The sequence below is a fragment of the Pseudopipra pipra genome, chromosome 7 (assembly GCF_036250125.1).
Source record: "Pseudopipra pipra isolate bDixPip1 chromosome 7, bDixPip1.hap1, whole genome shotgun sequence".
Taxonomy (NCBI): domain Eukaryota; kingdom Metazoa; phylum Chordata; class Aves; order Passeriformes; family Pipridae; genus Pseudopipra; species Pseudopipra pipra.
This window is the reverse complement of record NC_087555.1, coordinates 39,764,238-39,778,477: the sequence shown is the minus strand read 5'-3', so window position 1 is coordinate 39,778,477 and position 14,240 is coordinate 39,764,238. Positions and strand designations below refer to the sequence as shown.

The 14,240-nt window shown below is 46.9% G+C and overlaps 2 protein-coding genes across 9 annotated transcripts in view; one reads left to right on the top strand and one right to left on the bottom strand.

Moving 5' to 3' along the window:
• PKP4 (plakophilin 4) overlaps positions 1 to 14,240 on the bottom strand; it is a 76,306-nt gene that overhangs the window by 61,480 nt on the left and 586 nt on the right. The gene's annotated exons all lie outside the window — the stretch shown is intronic.
• Positions 14,143 to 14,240, top strand: part of CCDC148 (coiled-coil domain containing 148) — a 60,329-nt gene continuing 60,231 nt past the window's right edge. Inside the window, exon 1 of the mRNA XM_064661817.1 lies at positions 14,143 to 14,231. The gene's annotated coding sequence lies outside the window, so the exon portion shown is untranslated. The remainder of the gene's footprint in view (positions 14,232 to 14,240) is intronic.

Genomic DNA, 14,240 nt, shown 5'->3' with positions numbered 1-14,240 from the left:
CTTCGGATGAACACTGACAAAATCTTTTTCATATGTTTTAAAAGCAGCCCTCAGTGAGGCTATCAATGCAGACTGCAGCACACTTACAGCACAGCACACACACATCCACTACCTCGTCCCATTTTCATGTTTTTAACACCAGTGCTGCAGCTGCCTGTCAACATCCTCTTGTTGAGCCACAGAAAGGATATGCCCAGGAAAAAGCGAGAAGTCTCTTGACTTGTCATTTATGGTCACCTTGAAAGGTAGCATTTCCTCCCAACTGAGCTGTCGTTGCTGTCCCCAGGCCCTCGGGGACCCAGCAGGGCTCACTGAGTCTGGGCAGCCACAGCCCAACACAGCTCAGGGGCCGAGCAGAACCACCCCAGGCTGACAATGCCAGGACAACCCAGGCTTCCTGCTGGGGGGAGTGTCCTGCCCACACACCCAGCACCAGGGATGGCAGGAGGACCGTGGCACCGTCCCTGTGCTGCAGGGGTCGGGCCTGTCTCCAAGACCAGGAGCAGTGCCAGGGAGCCAGCCCCATCTTGGAGAAGCCAGCTGGAAACTCTTTCAAAACCAAGATCACCACCACCACTACCCCCTGCCCTCAATGGGAATGAGAAATTAAAATATTCAAAGAAAGGAAAAGGTGGTAGAGCTGGCACGGAACAAAGCTGTTCTGTACTTGTCACCAACAAACACCATGTGGGGGTGGGATGAGTCTTTAGACCTCATTACCCAAATTAAGTCTTCATGAAAGTGAAACTATTTACTGGAATGGCAATATGAACTGCAGGTTTCACACTGAATACCAAAGAACTGATGATCCAACCTCACTGACAACCTCTTGGCAAAAGATGGAAAAACTTGTGCCCGTGCCAAGCACAGCATGCTCAAAGCTACAAACTTTCAACAGAAAAAAGCCTTCCTTAATAAACTACTGATTCAGTGTCTTCACTACAGACTTCTGCAATATTTGTAATTGATTAGTTATAATCTTAATCCATTGGTGAATTATGAGACCTATTGATCAAACCAAAATTCAAAGGATAGGAATAGTCATGTTACTGAGAGGAAAGTCATCTCTCCGGAGACTGTTCAGTTTTGTAGCTGGAGTTCCTTCACATGACAAAGGACAGAGTTTCCAGCATAACCATTACTGCTGCTCAGTGAATCTCCAGCAGTAGAAAGCCACTAGCAGTGGCCACTCACATTTTGGGGTGGAAACTCTACTAGAAACAGGTACCATATAATCTTGGTCCTGTAAGACCCAGCTTCTCCAGGCATGGATTGAGACACGAATGATCATCACAGTGCTGGGGCACAGGCATTCATTTCATAGATCCCACGACAAAAAAACAATTAAACAAACAAAAAAGATTACTTAAACTCTAGCCTAAAAGACAGAACAGCAACAAATCAGTTGCTGAAATCACCATGGAGCACATTATTATGGACTGATCCAAATTTTAAATGGAAAGGTAATTTAAGTAGGCAGACCTGTAACGAATCTTATGAAATAGCAAACAATGTGGTGAAAGGAACCGAGTGCACAATGTACATTCAAGCCAAGAAAGAATTCCTTACCTGGGAAGCATACCTACTTTAAAAAGAGATACAAATGCAAAAGTAGGTTACTACTCCCTTTGTAGCCTAAGAGGAGAGGAGAAATCTACCTGTCCACTGTTGTTTTCAACAAATAATAGGGAGTTATGAGAAAGCTACAGATAACCGAGCCAAACAGGGCTTGCTAGAGCAGCACAGAAACTCAAAGGCTGACAGAAACACTTGTCTGTAGAGAAAACCCAGGCAGGTAACACCTCAGCAGGCACCTCAGACAGAATAAGATACACATGGTCTCTGCTGTCAGGTGACTGTGACTGTATCCAGTGTGTTAAAGGAAGGAGGACAAAAGAGTATTATTAACACCAAACTCCACCTGGAGAAAAGCTTCTCCACTAGGAATTAAGTCCCTTGTGATTGACCATGTTTAACACTGCAACACAACTGGCCTTCACATCTTCCAAACTTGTGGGGACTTTGGTAGGCAAAAAAGGCTGGGGGCATTACTCAGGCATATTATTATGGAAGGCCTTGAGGAATATCTTGGTGCTGCTCTTTATCCAAGCCATGGACAGTGACCAAAGAAAGTTTCTGTGACAGACAGCAAGGTCATCACCAAGAAGTGACTGGTGAGAAGAACATGGGTTCCCCAGATGCTCCTGTGAGATGGCACCTGCCATGGTAGAATACATCCAAAATACACTTCCAGCAGAAATTGGAAGTGTTGCTCCCATTATAATGAAATGCAAGCTAACCCTGCACCGGCCTCGTTTCTCACATTTGCAGCTGCTTGTGCTGGTCTGCCTGAATTCAAGGGCTGTCATGATGATAAAGGGATCAAACCTCCTTTTTTGACCATTGCTAACCTTACAAAACAGAAACTGAGGAGATACTGTTTTCTATGAATACTTGGGGATACAAATAAGGACAAAGAAACATTTGAGAGAAGAACAAATAGGTCTTAAATGACCATAAAGAAATTAATTGCTGCACCTAAAAATTAGGAAATTTCCCAGTGTAATGAACATCTTCAAAAGTGAAAAAAGTATAGTGAATGTATCATTTGAGAATAAATTATGGCTATTTTCTCCACTGTTGTAACTGCATTGTTCGGATCCTTAGAGTGGATTCCTATCATACTGGTATGCCCAATTTATTTTTTCTTATTTATACAAATAAAATCATATCTACTTTAAGCAAAGCCAAACTCCTTCAATCACAGAGTTAAACTAGCAGCAAGTAGCCAGCTCCTCTGGGATGTGTTTACAGGCAGTACTGTTTTGATTCACATCCTGCTAGCATCTCTGTGACTGGAAAATGTTAAGGTCAAATCAAGGTGATTTGTTTGCTTCCCTTCTGTGGCAGGGCCATTTCCACTAGGGCTCTTGGACAAAATAAACACCAATATCTTCGTACAGCTGCTCAACTAACTAATAAGCAAAGCTGTTACTGCATTTAGCATCCACCCATAGCACTCTAACAACACCAGGTACATCTGGACACCCACAGAACCACACTTTCATGTTCCACCTCATTTAAAGGTACAAGTCAGCATCTGAAAACATTGAGCTCAAGCCATTTTGCCTCCCTCTTCTAGTTCTGTGTCAAGACTTCACATCTTGGTTTAAGTTCACCTGGGACAAATGGGGATCTGATCCTGTCTGCCCAGTGTAGAGTCAAGGCCACAGCTGCTCTCACCAACACAAATGAGTCACACAGAAGAAAACTTCCTCAGCTGTAGTTGTGTCCTGATGAAGGATAACTTACTGGGGGGAGATGCTGAATGTCCCCTGCCCAAGGCACTGCACACACACATCTCCTGCCCAAGGCACTGCACACACACATCTCCTGCCCAAGGCACTGCACACACATCTCCTGCCCAAGGCACTGCACACACATCTCCTGCCCAAGGCACTGCACACACACATCTCCTGCCCAAGGCACTGCACACACATCTCCTGCCCAAGGCACTGCACACACATCTCCTGCCCAAGGCACTGCACACACACATCTCCTGCCCAAGGCACTGCACACACACATCTCCTGCCCAAGGCACTGCACACACATCTCCTGCCCAAGGCACTGCACACACACATCTCCTGCCCAAGGCACTGCACACACACATCTCCTGCCCAAGGCACTGCACACACATCTCCTGCCCAAGGCACTGCACACACATCTCCTGCCCAAGGCACTGCACACACACATCTCCTGCCCAAGGCACTGCACACACACATCTCCTGCCCAAGGCACTGCACACACATCTCCTGCCCAAGGCACTGCACACACACATCTCCTGCCCAAGGCACTGCACACACATCTCCTGCCCAAGGCACTGCACACACATCTCCTGCCCAAGGCACTGCACACACACATCTCCTGCCCAAGGCACTGCACACACACATCTCCTGCCCAAGGCACTGCACACACATCTCCTGCCCAAGGCACTGCACACACACATCTCCTGCCCAAGGCACTGCACACACATCTCCTGCCCAAGGCACTGCACACACATCTCCTGCCCAAGGCACTGCACACACATCTCCTGCCCAAGGCACTGCACACACATCTCCTGCCCAAGGCACTGCACACACATCTCCTGCCCAAGGCACTGCACACACATCTCCTGCCCAAGGCACTGCACACACACACCTCCTGCCCAAGGCACTGCACACACATCTCCTGCCCAAGGCACTGCACACACATCTCCTGCCCAAGGCACTGCACACACACCTCCTGCCCAAGGCACTGCACACACATCTCCTGCCCAAGGCACTGCACACACACATCTCCTGCCCAAGGCACTGCACACACACATCTCCTGCCCAAGGCACTGCACACACACATCTCCTGCCCAAGGCACTGCACACACACATCTCCTGCCCAAGGCACTGCACACACACATCTCCTGCCCAAGGCACTGCACACACACATCTCCTGCCCAAGGCACTGCACACACACATCTCCTGCCCAAGGCACTGCACACACACATCTCCTGCCCAAGGCACTGCACACACACATCTCCTGCCCAAGGCACTGCACACACACATCTCCTGCCCAAGGCACTGCACACACACATCTCCTGCCCAAGGCACTGCACACACATCTCCTGCCCAAGGCACTGCACACACATCTCCTGCCCAAGGCACTGCACACACATCTCCTGCCCAAGGCACTGCACACACACATCTCCTGCCCAAGGCACTGCACACACACACCTCCTGCCCAAGGCACTGCACACACATCTCCTGCCCAAGGCACTGCACACACACGTCTCCATTCCACCTGAAGCTGCCATGCAAACCCACACAGATCCTACACCGTGGGCAGTTTGACAGCCACATCTCCCATCCAGATGAAGAAATGACCTTGATGTAAGCCAGGGGAGAGGCACAGTCACTGCATCCCCCAACACACACTTTGAGACAAAAGAGGCAACAGGGATTAGCACCACATCAGTCAGTGTCACCAGGCCCACTGTCAGTACCCCGACAAGATAAATCATATCAAACACCAGCTTTTCCCAGGAAAACTGGGTGAAAAGCTAACATGCACCTAAAACTGAAGGGCTGACATTTGTGTTCGTACACCTATGAAGTTATCTCACAAATTTAACACATCACACAAACTGCTTCACACTCATATTGAAAAAATACACTGTCAAGAAGTCTAAACCTTGGACCATCCAGAGCTGCCCATCAGCAGGGGCCTTTGGAAGGCAAACCAAGTCCCTGCCAGTGCTGCACAGGGAGCTGCTCACTCAGCACCACGTGAGAGATCAGTGAATGCTTTAGCAATAAGAAAGCACTGTATTTCCAAATCAGCACATCCCCAGTGAAAAGCATTGCCTTCCCCTCGGATTGGATTGTCCCATCTGAGAGACTGAAAAGCTCCAAGTATCACATGCCTGTGGCAAACCCAGGTACCCACAGGGCCTTGGGAACAGCTCCAGAGCAGCAGAGCAGGGACTCCTCTGGCACAGCAACCCCCAGGGACGGGGGCTGCAGCGAGTGCTAGGGACAGGGACACGGCAAGGGGGCTTCTGCACCCTGGGGCTCTCTCCCAGCCTCCACCAGGAAACCAGCCAGCTGCACAACCACATCTTCCAGTCCGGAATTACTACGTTCAGCTGAATTAAGGGAACTTCATTGTAAAGCAGATATGTCTCAACTTACAGTATCTTTTAAAAAAGATGTGTAAAGTAAAGAAGGAACACAGAATATTAGCTGGTTTTCGTTTTTTGTTTTTTTCCTGATATTCTGTAAGAAATCTTCTTTTAAAACTCAAAGTACTACTGATTCTTGAAAAAAAGGATGCTGCACAACAGTGCTTATTCATCTGATTATCTTGATTCTGAAACACAGGTCAAGGAACCTTAACAGTTTTGAATTTCAGCAGACTATTCTCTTCTATAATGGTTTCCAGCTGATACTTCAGTGTAAGAAATTATAGAATCCATTGATAACTGTAAATCCAAAAGACAGCAGTACAATAGGAGGGTTGATAAAATAAATGTAAAAATTAAGGAAGTTAAGAAGCCTGTTTAGATATCACAAGTACATCTCTGCTCTCCTTCTGTCCGAGGCTGTTATAAATTGCCAGAGGTTCTGTGGCTGGATGTTAATTAGTTCCTGAGCATTAGCAGCATGACATTGCAGAGCCTTCACACGTAGTATTTATGTTCGTACTGGGGGAAAAGGACACACCATCCTTGAATTTCCAGACTTACAAGGCATTTTTGCTCCCAAGATAAAAATCTCCACCCTGGCTATAATCCTGTGCAAGATGCAAGCCATTTCCGTTTTAAGTCCAGAAACTGAAGTTCAGGCAGCCTCCGTGAAATCCTGAGCAAGGAGGGAAACAGCCAAATGCAGCCCAAGCAGTAGCAAATCCTGTCTCCCCTTCCTCCAACATGTCTAAGTTTGCCCATCTAAAGACTTGGAAGTGAGACAGACACAGCAGATATTTGAAGGAAGAGCCTTGGCAGGCAGGTGGCTGTTTGCCACACACACAACAGCAACAAGCTCTTCCAAAGGCCTGCTTGTGTCAGGGAACCTGGGGGAAGGAAGAACCAGCTCCCAGGGAATCGTGAAGCACTGAAGTTACCTGCTCAGAGGTAGCAGTTCTTCACTGTGGAAGAAGAACACTCCATACAAGCAGAAAGCAGCTGCTGGCCTGTGGGATGAGGCATTCCTGAGTGCTGCACAGCTGAAGGAGGGGCTGCCTGAGCTTCTTATATAGGGACATTCATCCCAAGTGTAATCAATCAGCTTCCATTCACAAGGAAAAGATCATGTTTATGCTTCAAAACACAGAAAATGTCTGCATAGCAGGATCCTTTGTTTTCACAATGTTCAATCACAGCACCAAGGTGGAGAACAATCAGTTCAGGAAAACAGGATTCAGTGAACTCCAGGAGAACAGCACCAACCCTCCCTGGGGAGCTGAGGGCTCCAGGTGTTCCTCCAGCAGCCCCAGCACACCAGCCTGGCCCAGCTGCTGCAGGAGAGGCTGCCCTGTGACAGGGGTGCAGCCTGACTGGAACCTCTCCTGCACAGGAATCACTGCCCCGAGCTGGCCCGTCCCACAGCTGCACACAGGGCTGACTAACAAACAGTTCTTCAGGTGCTCCATGGAAACTGGGAACATTGGACCATGTGAAAACACCATCCCACATCCTGCACTGCTACACATAAAGCATTTTTTCAACTTTCTACAAAAAATAAAAAATATCTGGAATATTGCCATAGTAAAATATTTTTGTTCTGTTGCAATATGATGCCTGTGATGCCTTGAGATGCAGAGAAAACAAAGGAAAACTCTTGAAAAAATTGCAATAACTTGAATTATCTCAGCTATCTGAAAAAAAGTATCTTCTTTTAGTATTTAAAATTTCAGTCTGAAATATATTAATATTTATATTATAGATCAAATCAATATGCTACTAATACAAAACAATTCAATAATACAATATAAACTCACACAATGAACTGCATCACTAAAACAGCATTTGCTAGAATTCTAACAAGGCAAGGCTTCCTCAGCCTGAGGCACTCCACACTTCCTAAAAGCGGGAATTTGTGATTCAGGCTATCTTCTTTTGCATCTATTACAGTGAAAAGATATTTAAAACCTACTCTTATGAATAGCAATAAATGCAATAAGTTTAACAAAAGCCCTTCTCCTCCTCCACCGTGTGAGTACGTTTCCAGGCGGGAGCAGCGCAGGAGCAGCCGCCCGACGGACGGTGGGTGGTTCCTCCCACGCCTTTTGGAGCACTCGAGGTGGCCAAAATAAAACTCATCAGACAAATGCAACTCCTGGATTCAGTGTGCCTCTAATTCGACACTTTTTAGGTTACTGCATATCTCCGGGGTGGGTTTTTTGTTGTTGTGGGGTTTTTGATTTTATTTCAGTGTCAGTACACGACTTGATGAATATTTTTGTGCTGCTTAAAAATAACCTCTGTGTTCCACAACAAAACTAAAAAACTCTCTCAGTGGTGAAAGACTGACTACATCGGCCTGAACAAAAAGCACCCCACAACAGGCAGTGCTCTCTACCAGAACTTCCTTAAGAAATGTCAAGTCCTTGAACCAAAGGAAGTTTTTCTATCAGCCTGTCTATTCCGTAAACAACTCTAAACAAGGATTTTTCAAAAATTATCTTCTGGAAAAGAGCATGTTTAATAACAGTGAAATCTCCCAAATCTCAGTGTATCCTGTTGCTGTGATTCACACAAAGAAACAACAGCAAAACTAAGAAAACTCAGGGATTTTCTTTCTTTCTGTGATAGTCTAACCAACACAGAGCAAACGGGCACATCTCACGGGTCTGTGGGCCCGTCTGGGACTGCTGAGTTCAATGGTTTTTCATCTCTTGTCCGAAATACCAGCACTGCCAGGAACAAGTGTTGTACCAGTGACCTCACTGCCAGTGTTTTCTGTTCCAGCTGAAACATGGCACTGGGCATTTTCATTACATTAGTTAGGAGGACAAAGCTGGATATGAGGGATATGGAGCAGCAACAGATGGCAAGTTCTGTCAGCATATCTTTGATTAAGGATGAATCAAACAACACAGCCCAGCAGCAGGACTGGATCACGAGCACCCTGATAAGGTGTGTGTTACAAAGAGTCACGTTCTTGGTATCTTCTCCAATCCTTTCATCAGTTTGAGTTTTGCCTTTCTCTTTGTAAGCTCTACAGAGCATGGACCTCCCTCTATGTCATTGAAGGGCACATCAATTTGGAGTTTAGGTGCTGGTACGGTACAAATGAAATCTCCTTTCATTATATGCTCTCATTTCTACACTGTTGTCTTGTTTCTCAGTAAGAATATCTGGCAACTTCATTTTTAAATAAGAACAGGAGGAAAATATTAGCTCATTTTGAGATCTGTCTCCCTATGTATCTTTTGATACCGTGCAAAACTTGAGCCTGAATCTGAACAAGACAATCAGGGAACAGGGCCACACAAACACACCCGTACATGGAATGTTTCCGTTAACACTCCAGTTCTTCACTTGCCCAGAAGCCCCTGCAATCACATCACATGCACCATCTTGGCTTTATTTGGTGGAAGATATTAAATACTTCAGCTTTAACCACGTCACACCGACATGGAATTTAAGGAGTGATCATTTGTCTGAAATTGTTTCAGGGATCAGTGAATTTATTTGGTTTTAGTTTTCACCACTCAGATTTGCCTCCATGATCACAAAGGCACAAATGCTCCATTCCCAGGTTACACAACAGGAAATTCTGCCAAGGCAAGACAGTGAAGAGCATGGTTTCGGAACTGAAAAGGTTCCTTTCAGAGTACTAAGGATGCATTGCCTGCTGCTGCCTTCCTGGGGAAGGGGACAAGAACCCATCACAAACTGGGAAGTCTCCTGTTCACATCAGATTTCTAGCAGAGATGGCCTAAGTAAGATCATTTAAAGCAAATTAAAGGATAGACTAGGTGCTTTCTATTTGGACATGTGTAATGCAAATGCTTTTGAGTACATTTCCAAAAACCTGTTAAAAGCATAGCCCAGGTGATAACCTACAGCTTATCACACCACGTAGGGGCCACAAGCAGCTTTTGTGAGGAGGTGAAGACAGGGAAAGTTTTTGGCACCCACAGAAACTAACAGACATTCTTTAAAGCTTCTTCCTTGTTCCCTTACAGCTAGACCTCATGAGAGAAAAGGCAACATCTGGCACCACATCCCAGCTCCTCCTTTTCCTCACTTGCTCCCAGATCTCTGCTACTCTTTGCCCTGCCTGGCACTAGGAAAACTGCCACTACCTTCAGCCCCTCCACCTCCTCCCAGGACATTCTCCCTTTTGCTCCTGCTGCCTCTGGAGATGGCCCCAATCAGTCTAAGGACATTTCCTGGGCCAATCTGACACCGTGCAGGGTCACCTCTGCTGCCAGCCAGCACAGGGACCCCCAGACCAGTGAATCCCACTGGAGCTTCCCCCCCAGTGCTCCAAGATGTACCTCACTCATCAGAGAGCGGGGACCCGGCGCCCTAAACTGCTCTGCACAAACTCAGTTACCCTGAAGGCCAGCTCATCCCACAGCCTGCACAGGGGCACATCCCAAGGATCCCACAGCCACGGGGGAATTTCATTCACTGCCCACAAACACCACCCCACGGCTGCACAAACAGTAAACAAATCAAAAATCCCCCCACCGAGCTGTGATGCAGAAAGCAAGTTTCAGCTTGTACACCTTCAAAGGGTTTCCAATAGATTCCTTTCTCCTCTTTAGTAATGAATTAATCACAATACCAATCAGAACATTAGATCAGCTATAACATTGATTTAAGGTTCACAAAAACACACCACATTTCAGTTAAAACACTACATGAGGGGGCTTTAATTTTAATTATTTCTTGAATAATGGATCAATCACTCTCAAACAAAGTAGCAACTCCCAGTTTCATTTCCTCTACTAAAATAAAGGCATACTTAAAATGATTTTTAGAAGCCATTAAACAGGAATTTGACCTGTCTTCAATTCCTAGTGCTAGGTAAGAACTCTCTAAAATGCTACACGAAGTAAAAAAGGGGAGGAAGATTTGTAAGAGTTGGTCATTGAGACATTTCTTAGCAATTTCTTTTTCTTTTGTAACCACAATATCTTAAAATTACAATAACAGGAGGAAAACACATGAATAATAAAAGTATGCCCTTTAAAAAAAATTCTGTTAAAAAGGCATCTCGTTCAAAAATACCGTGCACAAACTTCCCAAAGTTGTCTCCGTGTGCCTGCAAGAGCAGGATGCCATGCAGAGGACTGGGAAGGTGCAGACAGGCCCAGCCATTCTGCCGGGCCCCAGCCGAAGGCTCTGCCCTCCCCTCCCGAAGGAAAGGCAGCAGCAAACTGGCCGGGCTGGTTCCCGGCGCTGCCCCCGCAGCAGCCAGCGCTCGCTCTCCAGGAAGCGGGGCTGACTCACAGCCCAGCCCGACAGGAGGACAAGCCCGAGCCCGAGTCACCTCCCTGACCCCGGGACACGCGCCGGCTCCAGCGCGTCCGAGACACCACGCACAGCCCTCCCTCCCGCAGCCTTCCCCTTTAATGACAGTGTCGGGGACTCCATCATCAAAAAACAAACTCAGTCATCTCCCGTGAAAGCCAAGGAGTCCTTCCTTCCTCCCTCCCTCCCGAAATCCAGGTCTCTCCCCTCCGCCTCAGAGTAAAGGAGCAGCGAGAGGGAGCGGAGCAAAGGTCTGAACGCTGCTGTCAGCTGCAGAGATTTAACTGACAAGACACTGTGATTTTCTTCCGAGCAAGCAAAAGCTTTGGCAAGGTCACCAGAGGCAGTTTTTGGCTGTCTGCATCCATGTCTTCCCCTCCCTCTGCAAACCTCCCCTGAGCAGAATAAATGAGTATTCCGTTTGGATAAAAGAACATGAGAAGTTATCCAATGAACTAGGACATCTCACAGGCCTCAGGAAAAGCAGCTGAGAATCAGCAAAGCTCCCAAGCGTGCCCAGAGAGCTCTTGGTGCTGGCAGCCCCTCCAGCTCCACTCCAAGTGCTGCTGCCAGAGGCAGCTCATCCTGCTCCTCGGGAAGGGCCATTTCCACAGGCTTTGGTTCCGGGCTCGGCTGTGCTTACATATTTGCTCTCCATCTTCACTAGCAGTGGAACTGCCTCAGTGACAGCACACTGCAGTCAAGGCTGGAACAGCAGCAAGTGATAGTTACAGGTCGTTCCTGAGAGCCCAGCTTCAGATCCAGCTTTCCAGTCACTTGCACATAAAGCTCTGCTAGGCCTTTTTCTTTTTCCTACTTAATTACTGAAGTTTGAACCAGTTTACTTGTAGAGTGACAGTACATGCCATATTCATAAGGATTTGCTGTCTTACTTTCACTAGAGGAAAACCCCCCAAACCCAACTAAAGCTGCTGGAATTCCGGAATTCTGACCTGCACCAGCACGGGTTCCTCGGGAGATGCCCACGCACTTGTACGAGAGGGTGAAACACATTCTTCCTGCAGCAGCTGTTTCCAGTTGTGTCCCACCCACTCCTGGCACACCAGGTTACCCTTCTGAAGCAGGGCAGCCTCTCCCCCAGCTCCTGCACTCCTGCAGCTCTGGGCTCCCAGGCCACGGCAGCAGAACAGAGCCTTGCAGCCCATTCAGAAAAGCCCCCTGTTCTGGGCACTGCTCTGCCCAACCACACTGGCAACAGCTGGAAAGGAGCACAGCTACTCCTGCAGAGCAATCCCTGGAACCCAGACCCCCTGATCCCACTGCAAATGACAGGGAAGTAACTGAGAGCAATACAGACCGGCTTGCTCTTTAGGGGTCTTTTCTGTAAAATATTACAATAAGTGCATCCTGGTACTAAAGCCAACTACTCTTGATTACACTCACTACAGTTTCATTAAGCTCACTGAGCTCCCTGAACCAGTCACTGCTTCCCTGCACCAGACAAATAACCCAATGTTGCAGGACCTGCTAATTTTCAGCATCACAACTAAGAACGAAAAAATACCCCACAACAAATTTAAAACATTACTCACGGAGTCCCATCTTTCAGAATTGCTTTTCATCTGTACTTAATGTATTTAAATAACCTACATACAGTGAAGCAGAAGTACATGAAGTTTTTATTTATGTTTCCTGTTTGGTTAATATGCAGAGTGTTTCTCCACAGAAGCTTCTTTCACAGTACATGAAGATTTCTACACTAAGCACCAGACACACATTACTAATTGAGATTACTATTATTTGTACACAGCACATACTGTCACTCAATATAAAGAATACACCAAAATGCATTATAGATCTTATTTTGCTACTACACAAAGCTGCTATAAAAAAGTAACATATCCTATCGCTTCCCTTGTTTTCATTGTGTGACTGAAATCACATTCACTGTAAAGGGATCCTGCACTACTGTTAAAAAAAGCAAACTCCAAAAGGTGTTATCTTATTGAAATTTTAAGAAAAACTAGAACAAATTCTCTCCTCTTATAGAAGATTACTCTTTCACTAGACTTGCTCCAACTGCGTTTTATAGCAGAACTTCTATTATTAGTACTGCAATTTATCCTTAACATCTAACAAGATGAAAGGGAAAAAGACATAGTTTTTACTGGAAAAGGCCCATCAGCTGTTCTACCTTAATTAAAAATATTAATAGCAACTCATTCCAGTAGCAATAAGGCCCTTCAAAAGCAATTTCAACAGAAGGAGAAAGTTACTGCAATCTGCTTTCCACAGTCAGGTTACATTCGTTTACATGTAACATTGTAGTGTTTAACAGAAACATTACAGAAGACAAGTGCCAACAAAAAGCTCTCAAAACACACTCCCTCCACCTTAAACATGATGGACAAGACTGAATTAATGTCTCTGCATAAGCTAAACAAGTATATTTAGTAGGTTCCCATATTTTTATGATAGTGAACAATTTATTTACCTCAAAAATATAGTTATTAGTTAAGGGGAAAACGTTGTCATCCTTGTTGTCTCCTAATCTCTAAACTCCAAGTTATAAAAAAATCAGAATGCTGTAAAAACTGAAAAGCTGGTTCATGCAACACTACTGCTCTCAGTCCAACCACACCTTTTCCTTCAAACAGTCGAATCTGGAAGCAATGACTAATGTAAAAGTAACAAGGAGCAGAAGGCTGTTTAAAGAAAAAAAAAAAAGAGTACAAAGGTCTACGGGGCCAACACAGGCACTTGAGAAACACCCCGTTCTCCGCCGGTGAGCTGGGGATGCCCCGGAGCGCCAGCCGGGGGAATGGACCGGAGCAGGCTCGAGCCATCAGCTATGGTTCTCCTGTGCTGAAACAGCCCGGGTTCAGCATCACGATTAATTTTATTGTGCCGACACTTCATTTCCCAGCTCTCCCAGCCCGAGCCCCGGCGGTTGCAGTCGGTAACCGGCACCTGCAGAGCACTTTCTGCTCTGGCACTGCAGCGAGCCCGAGGCACGGCCGGCGGCACCTCCGCGGGCAGCGCGGGCAGCGCGGGCAGCCGGCCCCGGGGCCACCGCTCCCGCCCGGCCCCTGCTCCCACTGCTCCCACCGCTCCGATGGAGAGCGGGGGCAAACACCGCGCAAAGTTGCCGGAGCCCCGCGCGCCGCGCTCCCGGTGCGGGCCGGGGATGCTCCGCCGCTCCCCGGGAGCGGCCGGCGGGAGCGCGGCTCGGAACTCTGCGGTCACGCAGCGGGTACGAAAA